Source organism: Gobio gobio (assembly GCF_949357685.1).
Source record: "Gobio gobio genome assembly, chromosome: 20".
In the NCBI taxonomy this organism is placed as follows: Eukaryota; Metazoa; Chordata; class Actinopteri; order Cypriniformes; family Gobionidae; genus Gobio; species Gobio gobio.
Genome location: NC_137113.1, coordinates 45,299,779 through 45,317,162, shown reverse-complemented (window position 1 = coordinate 45,317,162; position 17,384 = coordinate 45,299,779). Strand labels below are relative to the sequence as shown.

Genomic DNA, 17,384 nt, shown 5'->3' with positions numbered 1-17,384 from the left:
AGTATTAACTATTTACATCTATTTGATTCTATTTAAATAATAATATTTTCATGATGCTCTGTTTTTAAGACACTTTTCAGTGTCAAATGTTAGATCAAAGATATATTTTTGATAGACCCTTGCTTTGGTCTAATTGTATGTCTTTCAGTGTGCGGACAATTATGGCTATTTAAAAATAATATTTTCAAAATGCATAAATCTGTTAATTGTGAAAACAATTACATTTATTCAGTTAAAAAGTAAGAACACTGTTAAATTATGGCTTGCTGTGAAATAAGCAATATTAATGCTCTAGGACAATTTTTGTGATTTCCGTCTGGATTTGGTAGCCTGGTCCTACCAGACTCTCGTACATTTCAGTATTGAAGGAAAATGAAAATTGAGCGGAAGTACGTAGGAGGGCGGAGCCAGGCTATGGATTTGGCCAACCCAAATTGAAAAGCTTCCCATACCCACATACAGTGGTCTCTAAATAAACAATTTTCGTGTCATTTTAAAGGAAACACTTTGAAGTTTCATAAAACACTGTTAAAAGTGATACACATGTAAGTATGGAGCCGCGTTTCCACCGCAGGAACTTTCCCCAGGAACTTTGGGGTGGTATTCGGTGTTTCGACCGCAGGGTCTAAATGAAGTTCCGGGTAAATATTTCCCTCTCCGAACGGCCCTGCTCATGAGGTAGTACTTTAACTAAGTTCAGGAACTTTCGAGGGTGGGATGAGCAGTTGCGCACAGTCCTACATCACCGGACTAATTTGCCTAATCTTCATGGTACTTTAGACCGCAGTGGAAACGCAGACAGTAGCAGGTCTGGGGGAAAAAAAGTTCCTGGTACAAATTGTTCCGGGTCATTTCGGTGGAAACGGGGCTTATATTGTCTGAGCTGTAACCACCCACCCCAGTTTTGAAAGTGTGTAACTCAGGCCCTGTGTGCTCAGTTTTTTCCAGTATTTTCTGGCATCTAGTGGAAACAGCCAAAACTGTCTACAGGGTGCTAGAGCACACAAGGCCTGAGTTGCACTTTCAAAACTGAATTTATAACCAAACACTAAAAAAGCGTGTCTTTTTTTTGGCGGGGTGTTGTTGTTGCACTTTCAGCAGTGGTTTATGTAACTTCAAAGGGTTTCCTGTTAAATGAAACCAGAATTGTGTATTTAGAGACCACTGTATGTGGGTATGGGAAGCTTTTCAATTTGGGTAGGCCAAATTCAAGCGGAAATGGTACCAGAGTAATTTAGTGTAAATTTAGTGTAAAAAAAGTGTAATTATGCATCATTTACTGTTATTCCTATAGTAACAACATGCAACAAGGACACTGTAAAATAAAGTGTTATGGAAAAAAAAAAAAAAAAAAGAGACAGGTCTTTCCCAACACTGAAGGGCTGGCCAAGTCCAAAATCCATTGCTATTTTGAAATGCAGTCCATGTATTTTTGCAGCTGTTGTTGATGTCTTGAAACGAGGGAAAGAGGGAAATATGTATTTGGGTAACACCACATCCACTAATACTACGAGATGACCTTGATGTTGACCGAATGCCAGCATTTGGAGTGTGAGTTTCTGGGTATCGCTGGAGTAATTTCATCAGCCAACTCCGTATTGTTGAGTATTGTCCTTATAGTTTATTTCATGCAGTTGGGTTCAGTTTGGGAACACTCATATTGCACTTCATTTTTCTGCCTGATTTGAAGTTTCACTGATGCTTGAAGATTTACAAGGTTGTTTTTTCATCCTCCAAAGCTTTGCACTTTGTTTACTCGTACTCTTCGTTATCTGTCTTGGATTATTCATGCAGAGCAGCTCCAAAGCTTCCAGGAATTCTTTCAACGCAATTATATAACAGCATGTCAAAAGCTGGCTTTTGGGAAATCTTGGTGAGATGTTGTGAAGAAAGTTTCCTAGTCAAAAAAAAAAAAAAAAGAGAGAGAGAGACAGAAATATTCATGCACACAGTATCCATGACCAGAAGAACTTTACACACTGCATCATTTGTACTCACTTCTCACTTGTCTTCCTATCAGAGCAATGCATTCCTCAATGAGAGGGAGATTCTGCATTCCCAGACGAGAGCCTTAGCAGGCCGTCGTGCGTTTTATTGAGAAAAATCTGTGCGTACAGTTGTCCAGTTCATCTTGAATGGATGGATAGAGCAACTAATAAATCACGGCGCAGAGTTCTGCTCATGCTCAGGTGATGAATGAGCCGCTGGCGGAGGTGCAGGTGCATGGAGGATTGTGAAGCACTGCTGAATGTGCGAGTGATATTTCATGAATTGAACGACTCATTATGTGTGACTTTATAGGATCTAGAGGGAACAATGTTTCAAAGCCTCGTCTTATGGACCATAACAACTGTTTAAAGGGGACATATAATGAAAATCTGACTTTTTCAGTGTTTAAGTGCTATAATCGGGTCCCCGGTGCATCTACAAACCCAGAAAATGTGAAAGCCAGTAACTTTGTTCTGGTAAGCCTTTTTCAACAAGCATGAGCCGCTCAGATTTCACTCCCCTTCTGACGTAGGAAGGGGATCTATTATAATATTAACGCCCCTTAATCTGCACGTTTCCACCCACGACTCTGACAGACTCTTCCGTATTAGCATACACTCTAAAAAATGCTGGGTTAAAAACAACCCAAGTTGGGTTGAAAATGGACTAACCCAGCAATTGGGTTGTTTTAACCCAGTGAATGGGTTGTTTTAACCCAGCGGTTGGGTTAAATGTTTGCTTAAAAAAACCCAATTGCTGGGTTAGTCCATTTTCAACCCAACTTGGGTTGTTTTTAACCCAGCATCTTTTAGAGTGTAGTTTCCTCCCTCAGCCAGTTGTACACTGTCCGCCATTTTCTCCGAGCTCGAGCACAGAGTCCTGCAACGGGTCGGATACCCGCGGGTACCCACATAAAAGTGGTTAAAACGGCTGGATTGTGACATTCCTAAAATTCACGGGCGGGGATGCGGGCGGATAATTAACTCCTTGTGGGCGGATAGTAGCGCGGATGAAAAATATGTGCAATATTTGTGTGTCTAAATTACCATTACACATACGCAACAACGATATGACATTTGACCAATCACGTCACCACCACTGCGACAGTGATCTTTTGTTGATGCTTTTCGTAGCCTAGTTGGAGCGAGCGTTGCAGGAGTAGCTATGGATGAAGTAAAAGTAAAGAGAGAGACTTTTCCACAGCTGGATTTGTAATTCAAGAACGGAGAACGCAACTTAAACCTGGGACTGTGGACGATGTCCTTTTCTTGCACAGTAACCTTAAGGGAAAGTAAATGCATAGGCATAGGCCTGTAGGCTATTGTTTGTGAGCGACAGGCTCAGGTTGTATTTTTTCTTTTTTTCATTAATAGGTCTATTTATAGCCTATTTAGGTGCCGATGGTAGGCTACTTGAATGGCGCAAAACAAAGCGCACTTTAGCCCGTTTCATTAGCCCATTCATGACGCTGTTGTGATGTTGAGAGAGGTGCGAGATAAAAAATAAAGCACTTTAATTGGAATTATTTTAGAGTATGTGATTTATCGTGTAACGGGTCAAATTTTAACGGGTCTGGGCGGGTGCGGATTTAATTTTGATATTATCACGGGTGACGGGTCGGATCTGGAGATGAACTTTGCGGGTACGGGCGGGTTTCTAAAAATGGACCCGTGCAGGACATTGCTCGAGCATCTATAGCGACAACAATGTCTTGTAAGCAATGCAGGTGAATTGCCTGAACGAGGGACAATTCAAGGCAGGTTTTGCTAAAAAGTTAAAGCTCAAGGTTGGATCAGCACCAACTGTTCGTGATCCAGCTTACAGTTTCCGGAGCGATACAGGTCACGGCAGTAACGAAAGAGAGAGCGCACACTTTATAATGCTTGTTTTACGGATATAAAGTTTACCAGTTTATTAAGCACCCCTGAAAAGGCATAATGTCTGTATATATTTGTTTACTGTTAGTTGAATGGAGTGTTTCTGTGTAATTCGCTGATGATAATTCAAGGGAGAGAGATGAATAAGACTTCAACGCGCATTTCTTGAACTGTGTGTTCAGCTCTTAAGGTGATTTTCTGGAGTGAAAACAGGCGTTTCATCTTGTGTGATGAACAATAAACTTCATAAAACTCACCAGTAGAGTTTTGGCCATCATTCAAACAGGGTCAGCTACAATATTCTAGTGCTAATAGTGGATAAAAGCAAGAGGGCAACATAAGTTAAAACCGTAATTAAACTAAACTATACCTGTTCTATCTCCATACAGCATTTATTCTCTGGCTCTGTAGGCATTATTGTCCGACTCCGGTCGGAACTGAACCCCGTTAGTTTCTGACATGTTCTGTTGTTGTTGTTGCATGAGCTCTTGAAGCTCCGCCCTCTTCTTGAAAGAACAGGCAGGAAGCACCAGCTCATTTGCATTTAAAGGGACATACACAAAAACGGTAGGTGCGTTTCAATGACGTTTTTAAATATAAATAGTGTAAGTAGTGTGTTCACACTGAAAATTACAGAAAGAAAAAGTGCACTTTAAATACCCGGATGATGCACTAAATTAACGGAAAAAACGAAGTGTGAAATGTTGGACACTTCATGCACTCAACTGTCGCAGATTTAATTACGTAGGGGCTCCCAGATTCTGATGTTGAATGACAAAATAACCATATGAAGTTCATAAACTACACGGTTGAGTACATATTAGTGCATAAGTACATAGTGTATAGTGCGTCCTTTGGGAATTTTAACATGCTATAAAACATGATCTGTGGGGTATTTTGAGCTGAAACTTCACATACACACTCTGGGGGCATCAGAGACTTATTTTACATCTTGTAAAAAGGGGCATAATATTTCCCCTTTAAATTTGATTAAATCACCACTAATTATGGATTTTGTAGTTCGCTGGAAAAGAACAATGTTTTTCAAATGATTTAAGGTACCTGGCTGCCTGTGTTTGGGATCATTTTTTTGGATTTGAAAGCCTATATTTTGGTTGAGTTTTGGTTGGAGTGGTCACAAGTCTCTTTTGCCCGGTTTCTGACTCTGCGGTGCTGCAGTGGACACATTCCTCTATGAGGTCTGGACAGCAGCGATGGTCTAAATGTGCTTTCAGCGAGTACAATCACAGGCTGGTAATTGTTACGTATGGACATCCTACGGCCACAGCACTGGAGAAGGCGATCAGTTTGCTTGCTAGGGTGGTTTCTAGGGCATTGCTACACTGTTGTAAATAAAACAGGTGGTTTATAAGGCATTTCTAGGGTGTTGTTTGTTGTTTCTGGGTTACAGTGGATTTTGGGCTGAGCAGGTTTGTTTAAAACAATGTTAAAAATTAATAATCATTATTATGGCCATTACACCTCAGGTGTGCATTATTTTCTAATAATTCAATGAATAATTAAATTATTCCGCTTATACTACGGTTACCACACCTCAAGACATTGTTCAGATTTTGTATTTCAAGACATTTGTCAGGTTTTTGTCCTTAAATGCTCTTGTGTGTAGGACTAATTTCATCTCATCCCACGCCTCCATTGATTGCTAATTCAAAAACGTCATTTTTGCTAGTAATGGAGGCTTGAGCCATTGATAGGAGACTAATGCAGTTATTAGAGAAAGATTAAGCATGTGTGAATTGAGTCTCTCAACTGTGTTTGGCAGCAGCATCTCGACTAACAGTGAAACTGTAAGTTTATCTGCATCAAGAACAGTGCGTTATTACTTTGCTAGTGGGAAATGTCATGTAGCTTTTAAGTTGGTAAAATCAAGCGTTAATCGTAGCGTTAGTTCTGGCAGGTCATGTTAGTCAAGCTCGCATCAGCTGACTGTCAGCTGATCATGTCTACCTATAGGAATACAATGTCTGTCAGGATTTGGCATTCTGATTCCCCCTGAATCAGACAAAATTCCTGAATTATGTTATACATTTTAATATAGACATTAATGATATCTGCGATACATTTTTGGTTCTGTTCTGTTTACCCTAGGGGGATTTATCACTGCTCTCCCTGCTCTAATCCATAACAGGCTGCATGGATGCGCAGGGATTTCTTGTCAAGAACAAAACCATACCGCCTATCCAAACTACTGTATATGCTAATTGTCAATCACCTTTGATGATAGCTGTCCTGACAGAACTATTGTTCCTGGGTCATTCCTACAGTTTGGTGGATTTTAGGCTGAGCAGGTTTGTTGAAAACAAAGTAAAAAATTCAGTTATTTTGTATTCCTATCAGAGAGAGAAAATGTCTGTCGATCAGAATTCACACTGGTAGAGCTCAAGTATAACCTAATGATTCAGATCAAATAATCATTAGGAGTATATGGGATATTTATCTGCCCTGTTACATGACAAATTAACAATGCAAAGTGTAACAGGGTGGACATTTTAAGCTAACAAAGCCTATTACTTTTGCTTTCCGCTTGTGAAATGTAAAAGAGAATGCAGTTTCTTGAGGAACGCAAAACATTTGCGAGAAAACGCAAAAGCATTGACTTCTTATTTTTCCTCCCATTTCATATTTTTTTCCACCACCATGTCCCTTTAGAGGCTCCGTACTACGGTGTCTCTACTAATAGCGAAACTGTAAGTTTATCTGCTTTATCTTAAATCAGAGCAGTGCTGAGTCTGACAACACATTTCTGTGGAAGTGTGTATCTGTAGTGGATGTGTGTGCGTTTGAGTGGGATAGAGAGAGCGGGAGAAAAAACATGGAAATAATTAGTCGTTTTTATTCTATTGTTGACTATATTCATTTGCTTGGTCGGAGGCCAGCTAGTAGTCGCTGTGTGAGTAAACCTCACTCCTCTGATCTCAAGAGATGCTCTGGCGACTGACGTTTGCAGCCTTTAGCCTCCTTGTTAGAGCGTCCGACTCTCATGCTGGCGGACCCGGGTTCGAGTCCCGCTTGGAGCGGGGCGGTTCGAACAGGGGGGGTTATGTTGGTGCCGTGACCCGGATGGGAGTGAGATTTAGGGGGGTGAGTGTAACGAAGGCCAGCTAGTAGTTGCTGTGCGAGTAAACCTCACTCCTCTGATCTCAAGAGATGTTAGAGGTTGCAGCCTTTCACGGGGCGGTTCGAACAGAAGCTTTTTTTTGTTTGTTTTTTTGTCTGCTGTAAGGACCTTGGAAATAACTGAAACCATTTAGCGATGTGATATGGACATGTAATGCGGTTCCCTGAAAATAATTGCACACATTAGAAAGTTCATCAACCAATCAGATTCAAGCATGTAGCATTAAAGGGTTAGTTCACCCAAAAATTAAAATTATGTCATTAATTACTTACCCTCATGTCGTTCGACACCCATAAGACCTCCGTTCATCTTCGGAACACAAATTAAGATATTTTAGTTGTAATCTGATGGCTCAGAAAGACCTCCATTGGCACAATGCACTTTACACTCTCAAGACCCATAAAAGCTACTAAAGACGTCGTTACAAAGTCTATCTCACTACAGTGGTACACTGACATAGTGATGACCGATTTCAAAACAAGGCATCATGAAGCTTCGAAGCGTTATGAATCAGCGAGTCGAATCATGATTCGGATCGTGTGTCAAACCGCCAAACTGCTGAAATCACGTGACTTTGGCGATTCAAACTGCTGAATCGACTCGCTGATTCATAACTCTTCGAAGCTTCATGATGCCCTGTTTTGAAATCAGTCATCACAATATAAGTCGTTATTTAGGGTTTTTTTGTGCACAAAAACTATTCTCGCCGATTCATAAAGTTATTGTAGAACCACTGTAGTGAGATGGACTTTGTAACGACGTCTTTAGTACCTTTTAAGGGTCTTGAGAGTGTAAAGTGCATTGTGCCAATGGAGGCCTTTCAGAGCCATCACATTTCAACTAAAATATCTTCATTTGTGTTCCGAAGATGAACGGAGGTCTTACGGGTGTCGAACGACATGAGGGTAAGTAATTAATGACAGAATTTTCATTTTTGGGTGAACTAACCCTTTAACTAAGGTCCATTGCAGACCTCTCCTCTTTCATGTTTTGAACAGGACAAGTTACTATACAAATTGTAATACTTAGGAGTAAGGGTTTGTTCAAATCTCTAACCCTAAGTATGAGTGCAACAATAATAGTGATGCTTGTCTTTAAAACATTTTTATTGCTAAAATTACAGTTTGATGTACAGTAAATGAAAGCTGCAAATTGGGATCAATGCAACAGCAAAGGCCACATATATAGTAGAATTTCTTTAAATTCCAATAAATAATACATAGTATACAAACATTGATTTGACTGAAAAAAGTTATTTGACTGAACAAAGTTGGCACAAAAGCCACTGTTAAGACAGAGGAGGAGCATTTCTGTGTAAATCAGTGTATAGTCACTGACCTGTGGCAAAAATACAACCGGTAACCTCCATTATACCCACTGTCTAGTCCTCCAGTGTTTCATAATCCCCATTATGGACACATAATGAGCTCACTTCTGTTTCTCTGGAGGAGGAAGTCTGCCGCATCTTCAATTTCCAGGTCATCACAGGTACATCTTCTAACTCGCTGATCTCCTACAATGAGTTAAAAGTATTTGATCTGTAATTGCAGTCAAAGTTCTCACATGCTTGTGGTGAATATGCAAATAAAACACTTTCAACTGCAAATTAGGTGAAGACTTTAAATGCTTAAAGCTCTTTTTTCCACTGTGGTGGAGACACTGAAATGTGTCTGACTTTTGTGTTGTGGTTGCCATAACAATGCCTCGCTCCCCTAAACGTGCCGTTACAGTCAGTAGCCCATCCTGGCACACGCCAGCGCTTCTGCACTCTCTCACCAGCAACTCCTCCGTGATTCACTCTTCATTTTTCACTTCCAGTCAGCTTGAAAAATGTACAGAAAAAAAAAACATTCGACCCTTCTCATTCCACTTCATCAAAGGCTTCACTAGCCAAGCAAAACTTCAGTGTGTTGAGGCGTTCATGGCAACAAACACACAACAAACGCTCAATGCAAAACCCTGGTGCTGTTCTCATTACACAAGGGATAAAAACTGGGTGTTGTCTTTGTTTGTCTAATCCGCTGGTTTTGCAATAGTACGTAGCTACAGGTATGTTTGTGTGACTGTCACAAGTGGCATTTATGGCTCCACTTTTTGTCATGGGCGATTTTGTTCCCACCACCAGTGATTTATTTGTAAATTAATCAATGGCGTCACTAAATGGTGACGGCACAACTGTAAGAGCATTGTTCACAAGTTTCTGCACGGCCCTAACTACAGCCTAGTGTATTAATCTGTCATGTATTTAGCGTTGAGACCAAAAATGATTCAGTTGATCAGTGGTATTTTCTCACCGACGAGCCACGAGGGGGCAAAATGGGGCATCGCCCCCTCAGATCTGATGTGATCAGATTCAATTTGTCAACGGGATTGATTTTAACCCTTGATGCGTACGATCACACCGGTGATTAGAACGGTCAGTGTGTCACTTTGGCTGGTGCTCAGCCAGAAACGGACGTGCTTCTCATATATCACTATTCAGTGTTTTCAACCACATGTTTATTCTCGGGGCTCAGCCAGAATAAGCAGTAAGCACCAACCAATGAGAGTGAACTTAGTGAACTAATTTTGAACTTAGGAAAGCTGATCAAAAATATATACGCTGAGAGGGCCAATACTAAAACATAACTTTCAAATACATCTGCATTAACGCGCACTCTTCTCGTTCACGGTGCATGCAAGTTTTCAGTACATTCCTATGAAAGTTGAGCGAACTGAAACGCTCACTCTGCTCCGTTTGCTTTGTGCATGCATGTCACTGTGTAATGTACTTGTTTATGCCAGATCGTTTAAAAACAAATGCTGGAACGCAAAATCTGACATTGCCCACCACATTAGAAAATAGCTTGAAGCATCTCCAATAGTTTTTTTCAGTTTGTGTGTGTGTGTGTGTGTGGGCATGTTTTTGTGAAATATCAGGACACAAATGTGTATAATGACATGGGTATGACATAGGTATTACAAAAAGAGGGTGAAATATGAGGACGTTACCCATGTCCTCACTTTTCAAAATGCTTATAAATCACACAGAATGAGGTTTTTTTCACAGAAAGTGAACTCCAGTGATGGGTAGGTTTAGGGATAGGGGCAGTGTGTGTGTGTGTGTGTGTGTGTGTGTGTGTGTGTGTGTGTGTGTGTGTGTGTGTGTGTGTGTGTGTGTGTGTGTGTGTGTGTGTGTGTGTGTGTGTGTGATGGGTAGGTTTAGGGATAGGGGCAGTGTGAGGGGATAGAAAATACGGTTTGTACGGTATAAAAACCATTACGCCTATGGAATGTCCCCACATTTCACAAAAAGCCCCCTGTGTGTGTGTGTGTGTGTGTGTGTTATAATGACAGGTGAGCCAATTTGTTATTTTTAATATCAATTTTAAATTATTATATTATATTTAAATTGTTATTTTGAATTTTGAATTGTTACATTATATTTATCTGTTTTAATTTATTACATTTAAAAAATTTTATTTAAAATTATTTTATTTTATATGTACTTTATTTTATTTAAAAATGATTTTATTATATATTATTTATATATACACAATTTACAATTTGTTATTTTTAATAAAAAAAAGAAAGAAAAAAAAAAATTCTGCTGCTCATATACATCCACAGAAATTTTGGTTTATTAAAACTTGGACATTGTTCTTAACCTTTTTGCCTATATACAGTATACATGCTATTTAAAATATATTTTCTTTAGTATTTCTGCTATATTCATTCATGTTTTATATATATATTAAAAAATTAATAATATAATGTTTTTCTCCGGGAAAAAAGGCATTTGGGGGTAAAATATGTGTTATTTTGGCAGGGCTGTCAGCTAAAATCCGCATTCCTGGGTCTGTATATCACATAATTGGGGTCGCTTCAACCCGTGGACTTGGCAACACAGTGCAGTTGAGTTCTGTTGACATTTGACAACTAACGTTATGTGTCGCTCCGTTGCTCTGATTGGTTGTAGGTCTATCCAATTGAGGTCTTTCCTGCTTCGGTTGAAACACACCCCATAATCACAGCCCAACGGAGCAGCATCAGACTCATATTCTGACTAGAATTGAGTATGACGACGTCAGGCTATATTTATTTATTAAAAACAATAAAAATGTTAAAATAACGAGCCAAATGCGGGTGTATTTCAGCAGTGGTGTGTAACACAGTCACTCCTACTAGCCACTTTGGTGGGTTGAATTTTATATAAAATATATAAAATTTTCAATTGTAGTCTTTTAAAAAAGCATCTGAAATAATAAACTAATTGCCATGTAGTGTCAAATATATCAATTTTTAATACATATTGACACTGAAATTTCTGAAACGCTTCCAATTTGCCATTTCCGAGTTCCACACAAACCCGTCTCCCCTCACATACTCACTCACTTCATCTGCAGCCCTCCGGATGAATATTGTTGGTGTTACAGGGCTTGAATTTGGATTGTGCATATTGTGTGTAATTTTACACAATTTTGTGCTCACACCCAAAGTGTGTGCACATAAAGCCGCCTCTCAGGACTAAACTGAGTTGTCTTTTGCTGCTTGTTGCACTTAAACAGTCAAATACACAATAAAATAATGTCAAAATGCCATAATGTCAAATCTTATCGAGTATTCATGTAAACACATTATGTTTTAAGTGAATTCTGCAAATAGAAAACGCATGTGTAACAGTATAATGGAACCATGTGTCAGGTCTTAAAGTGACAGCACCCTAATAAATCTTCTGCCAAATTATGAGATGATATTACAAATCTAAAAGGCAGTTTTTCCCCATGGTATTAATGTAAAAATTGTGGCCAGTGAAAATGCTGAGTGGCTAGCTAGTTTGGAAAACCACAGCAAAAAAGTTAATGTCAAGCCCAGCACATATGCATATTCATGAGTTCAGCCTTCACCTTCCGTGACATCACAACCAGCACGTGTGTGTCCCGCCAACTGCCCCATGCCCACCATTTATAAAACATGCTTAACATCTCAGAAAAGACTGACTAACCGGAATCTCCATAGCCCGAAACGGTGTGAACTCGTTCCCAAAGCAAAAGTCAATATTTTGTCGTCTGCGTCGCCGCGCCTCCATCTTTATCTCCAGATCCCCATGATCTCCAGAGAGATACTAAGACACACAATGAAAGTAAGACACGTGAGAGGAATCCTTTATGTAGTTTTAACAACTTAAACTGAAATGAAATTCCAGTTTCTTGACTGACCGTATTGTATTTAGACAGTGGGAACTTTTCCAAAGAGCTGCGGTGGTCAGACGTGCCCTCAAAGTCTGGGGTTTGTAGAGCCGTATAACCGGTTCGTAGGTTTAGAGCTGATTCTGCAATGAAAAAAGTTATAAATCATGCTTAGCTGGAATAAAAGTTTAAAGACAACATGGAACGAAATTGAACACAATGACAAAGCAATATAATGTCTTTACTAGGCAACTAGTCAGAGAGAAATAATGTAGGGCAGAATTTGATTGTATTAGTCTGATGCGATTTGTTCAGTCTCGTGTGACAAAGGCTACAAAGAGGCATAAACCGGTCAGCACTGAAAATCTCACACACACACACACACACGTTGGGTTTTCATGTTTTATGGGGACTTTCCATAGGCGTAATGGTTTTTATACTGTATATACCTTATATTCTATCCCCCTACACTGCCCCTACCCCTAAACCTGCCCATCACAGGAGACATTCTGCATTTTTACATTTTCAAAAAACATCACTTAGTCTGATTTATAAGATGTTTTCCTCATGGGGACCAAAAAATGTCCCCACAAGGACGAAGATTTTGGATATTGCCATCTTAGTGCAGCACACACACACACACACACACACACACCCACACACAAACACACACACACACACATATATATTATAATATGTTGTAATAATATAATATTGGAGGCCCCTGACGAGGTGGTTGGTCACTTTTCGTTATATTTAATATTATATTTTTAACTATTGTGAATTTGTTATTTTGAATTGTTATATTTATTTTTATTTAGAATATTTGTATTTATTATTTTAGCTTTAAACTTGTTTTAATTTGATATTCTTAATTAAAAAAAAAAAAAAAAATCCAAACAATTGTGTTTATGCTCCTCATATACATCCACAGAGATTTTGCTTTATTAAAATATTTATCAAACTTGGAAATTGTTCTCAACCCATATGGTATTTAAAATATATCTCGTCTAGTATTTTGATATATTGATAGAAATTGGGAAAACAAACAGAAACAAAAATTCTAGATTATATTTTATTTGTATTAATAATAATATTAAAATTAATTATATTAATAATATAATATTGGAGGCCCCTGACTAGGTTTCGTCCCCTGTTTGAGAACCACTGTCATAAACTATTTAATTGGCTATTTATGTGTCCATAAATGTCTAAGTGGGACATTTTTGACAGAATAATCATTAGAGTGGATCCCACTTAATGCAACATGTCTGTGGCTTTTACTGATTTTATTGAATTGGAAGATAATTATGAAATGAATTATTTGGTTAATATTACTTTTATTTAGCCACAGGCCTTGTTTAGGCCTTGGTTACTTCATCAGAAAATGTGTTTCAAATTGATTTTTGAACTTTGCTTGGGCAAGGAACATTTAATCAAGAATATATAAATGATTCATTCTGAATTCATGTCTTCTCTACATTTTGTCCCAGAATCCCCTGAGCAGCTGCTCTGAAAGATCAGCGCTCAAGAAGATACTGGAGGAAGTCTGAGCATCAGCAGACGTCTAATTCTCCAACGAGTGTCTAGACAGCTGCAGAAACCCAGTAACACACCCAGCTCTGTCGGGAGACTCAGTTAATCGCTTGTTTTGGCATGACGAGGACTTAGTGCAGACTGGAAGCCAGAGCTGAGGAGAGTGAGCTCAGCAAACAGCCAGATCCTGTCTGTGTTGGTGCTACTTTGGAGGGTGACGTTTTTTATAAGGTGGAAGGTGAACAAAACGTTTGGGGTTGGTATGATTTCTTTGATGTTTTTGAGGCTAAATTTATTTGCTCAAAAATACAGTAAAGTCAGTAATATTGTGAAATAATATTACAACTTGAAATCACTTTTTTCTATGTGAATATATTGTAAAATGTAATTTATTCCTGTGATCAAAGCTGAATTTTCAGCAGCATTACTCCAGTCTTCAGTGTCACATGATGCTTCAGAAATCAGTCTAATTTACTGCTCAAGAAACATTTCTGATTATTATCAATGTTAAAAACAGTTGTGCTGCTTAATATTATTATGTTTCTTTGATTAATAGACAGTTCAAATTTGTTTTAATATTATAAATGGTGTTACTGTTACTTTTGATCAAGTTAATGCATCCTTGCTAAATAAAAGTATAATTTTATTTATTTTTAATCCTGATACTGACCCCAAACTTTTGAATTTGGGTTTGAGACTACACCGATCAGGCATAGCATTATGACCACTGACAGGTGAAGTGAATAACACTGATTATCTCTTCATCACGGCATCTGTTAGTGGGTGGGATATATTAGGCAGCAAGTGAATGTTTTGTCCTCAAAGTTGATGTGTTAGAAGCAGGAAAAATGGGCAAGCGTAAGGATTTGAGCGAGTTTGACAAGGGCCAAATTGTGATGGCTAGAGGACTGGGTCAGAGCATCTCCAAAACTGCAGCTCTTGTGGGCTGTTCCTGGTCTGCAGTGGTCAGTCTCTATCAAAAGTGACCCGAGGAAGGACCAGTGGAGAACCGGCGACAGGGTCATGGGGAGCGAAGGCTCATTGATGCACGTGGGGAGCGAAGGCTGGCCCGTGTGGGCCGATCAAACAGACGAGCTACTGGAGCTCAAACTGCTCAAGAAGTTAATGCTGGTTCTGATAGAAAGGGCTCAGAATACACAGAGCATCTCATCACAGAGCCCATGCTGACCCCTGTCCATCGCCAAAAGCACCAACAGTGGGCATATGAGCATCAGAACTGAACCATGGAGCAATGGAAGAAGGTTGGCCTGGTCTGATGAATCACGTTTTCTTTTACATCACGTGGATGGCCGGGTACATGTGCGTCGCTTACCTGGGGAACACATGGCACAAGGATGTACCTTGGTTTACAGGACTTAAAGGATCTGCTGCTAACATATTGGTGCCAGATACCACAACACACCTTCAGGGGTCTAGTGGAGTCCATGCCTCGATGGGTCAGGGCTGTTTTGGCAGTAAAAGGGGGACCAATACTATTCATAATGTTCATATAAGGTCATGACGTTATGCCTGAACGGTTTAGTTATGTTTACTAATTGTGCAGTGTAAATATCAGGGTCCATATTGTTCACTAAAGGAACCCAAAGTTTTGTGTGTGTGAGAGTTTGTCAATAAGTGTTTCGGTTCACCTGTTTGTCGATGATCACCCTGCCCTGAACTTTCACCCCAGCAGATAATCCTCTCAGGACCGGCATGTGATTGGCTGTCCTCCGTCCTCTCCTCTTCTTTTTTGATTGGACTGGTACATTCCCTGTGGGGGATGTTAACGGATCACCGTTAGACATCAATCAATGATTGACGAAAGCACACAAATTTCTGATGTTTGCAGAATGGATGAGGTCTCTGAGGATGTGCCATATCCATGTCATGACATGCGGTCACATAATTTCGTAACATGATGGTATTAAACATTAACCAGCAGTAAGTGATTCAGTGGATGCATCAACGAGCGCAAACACACATCTAGAAATGTTTAAAGTGATAGACAAAAATGACAATTTTGTTCCAGTTGAATTTATTTACTCTCCATTATATCATTCCAAACACGTTTCTGAAAGCGGATTACGACTGGGACCAGGATCCCTGTTTTATTCAGTTTGATCAAATTTAAGGTCAAAAAATGTCTTGTATATCTTAAATTGTATAACAAAAGTCTTAATTATCATTTTAAGAAGTCTTAAATTTGGGGACGGAAAAAAACAAGAATGGTTATACATCTAATGTTATTGTTAAACTGCAAACGTCAATGATTTAATTAATTGTGGAAAATGCAACCAAAATGCAACATACGTCCAACGTTGGAGGTTGACGTCAATATGACGTTGGTTTGGGACGTTGGCTCAACATTGGATTTTGATTAGTTAAAACCACAACCTAAAACTAATAAAATATCAACGTCTAATGATGTTAGAATTTGACGTTGTGTGGACGTTACCATTATGACGTCAAGGAGACGTTGGGTTTTGGTCGTCATACCTCATGACTAAATGTCAGTATCTGACGTCAATATGACGTTGGCTTGAGACGTTGGCTCAACGTTGGATTTTGATTAGTTAACAACACAACCTAAAAACAACTAAATATCAACGTCAGCTGACGTTGGTATTGGACATCAAATTAACGTTGGCATTAGATGTTGAGCTGACGTTGAAACCTGACGTCACAACCTAAATTGAACCAAATATCAACGTCTTATGACGTTGTGTGCCTGCTGGGATGTATCATATCAACCAATTTCAATACATATGTATATTGAATAAAACATTTCTCTGTTTTTTTAACTGGTTTTGCTGATAAACACAGTATTAGGTCTTCATTGAATGGGCCCCTAACCAATTTAATTAAGTAAAAGAATATGAGATACGTGATTTATTTTAATATTTTATGGGTCCGTTCTGTAGGGACACTACAGTATTAGTATTAATTGGATTTTAAAATGCAAAATGGCTTCAAAAGTCTTTTAATACCATTTGTATGAAGAACATAGTGAAATAATTCATTATTAGCTGAGAATCATGGTTTTTACCATGCAAACAACAATATCAGTTTTTTAACTGAATACCATCTTAAAATTTGATCTGTGGTGGTAAACAGTTAATGATAATTAATTACATTTTCTGTGTAAACTGTCCCTTAAAGGGTTAGTTCACCCAAAAATGGAAATGATCCCATGATTTACTCCCCCTCAAGTCATCCTAGGTGTATATGACATTCTTCTTTCAGAGTTATAGTAAAAATGTCCTGGCTCGTCCAAGCTTTATAATGGCAGTGATTGTCGTTTTTTGAAGTCCATAAAAGCGCATCTATCCATCAAATAACTGCTCCACATGACTCCGGGGGGTTAATAAAGGCCTTCTGAAGCGAATCGATGCGTTTGTGTAAGATAAATATCGGTAAGTTAAATACGGAAGGCAATCGGCCGAAAGTTAGTTATTTTAGTCTATAAAGTTTTAAATATGGATATTTTTCTTACACAAATGCATCGATTCGCTTCAGAAGGCCTTTATTAACCCCCAGAGCCGTGCGGAGCAGTTATATGATGGATCGATGCACTTTTATAGACTTCAAAAAATTTCATTTTTTAATATAACTCATTTTATTCGTCTGAAAGAAGAATGTCATATACACCTAGGATGGCTTGAGGGTGAGTAAATC

At 38.9% G+C, this 17,384-nt stretch overlaps 1 long non-coding RNA gene across 1 annotated transcript; it reads left to right on the top strand.

Moving 5' to 3' along the window:
- Positions 1-1,404: 1,404 nt before the first annotated feature.
- LOC307144130 lies at positions 1,405-16,524 on the top strand. Its single transcript, XR_013818676.1, has 3 exons — positions 1,405-1,551; positions 13,667-13,965; positions 15,403-16,524. It is a non-coding gene; the product is annotated as an uncharacterized lncRNA (long non-coding RNA).
- The last annotated feature ends 860 nt before the right edge of the window (positions 16,525-17,384 follow it).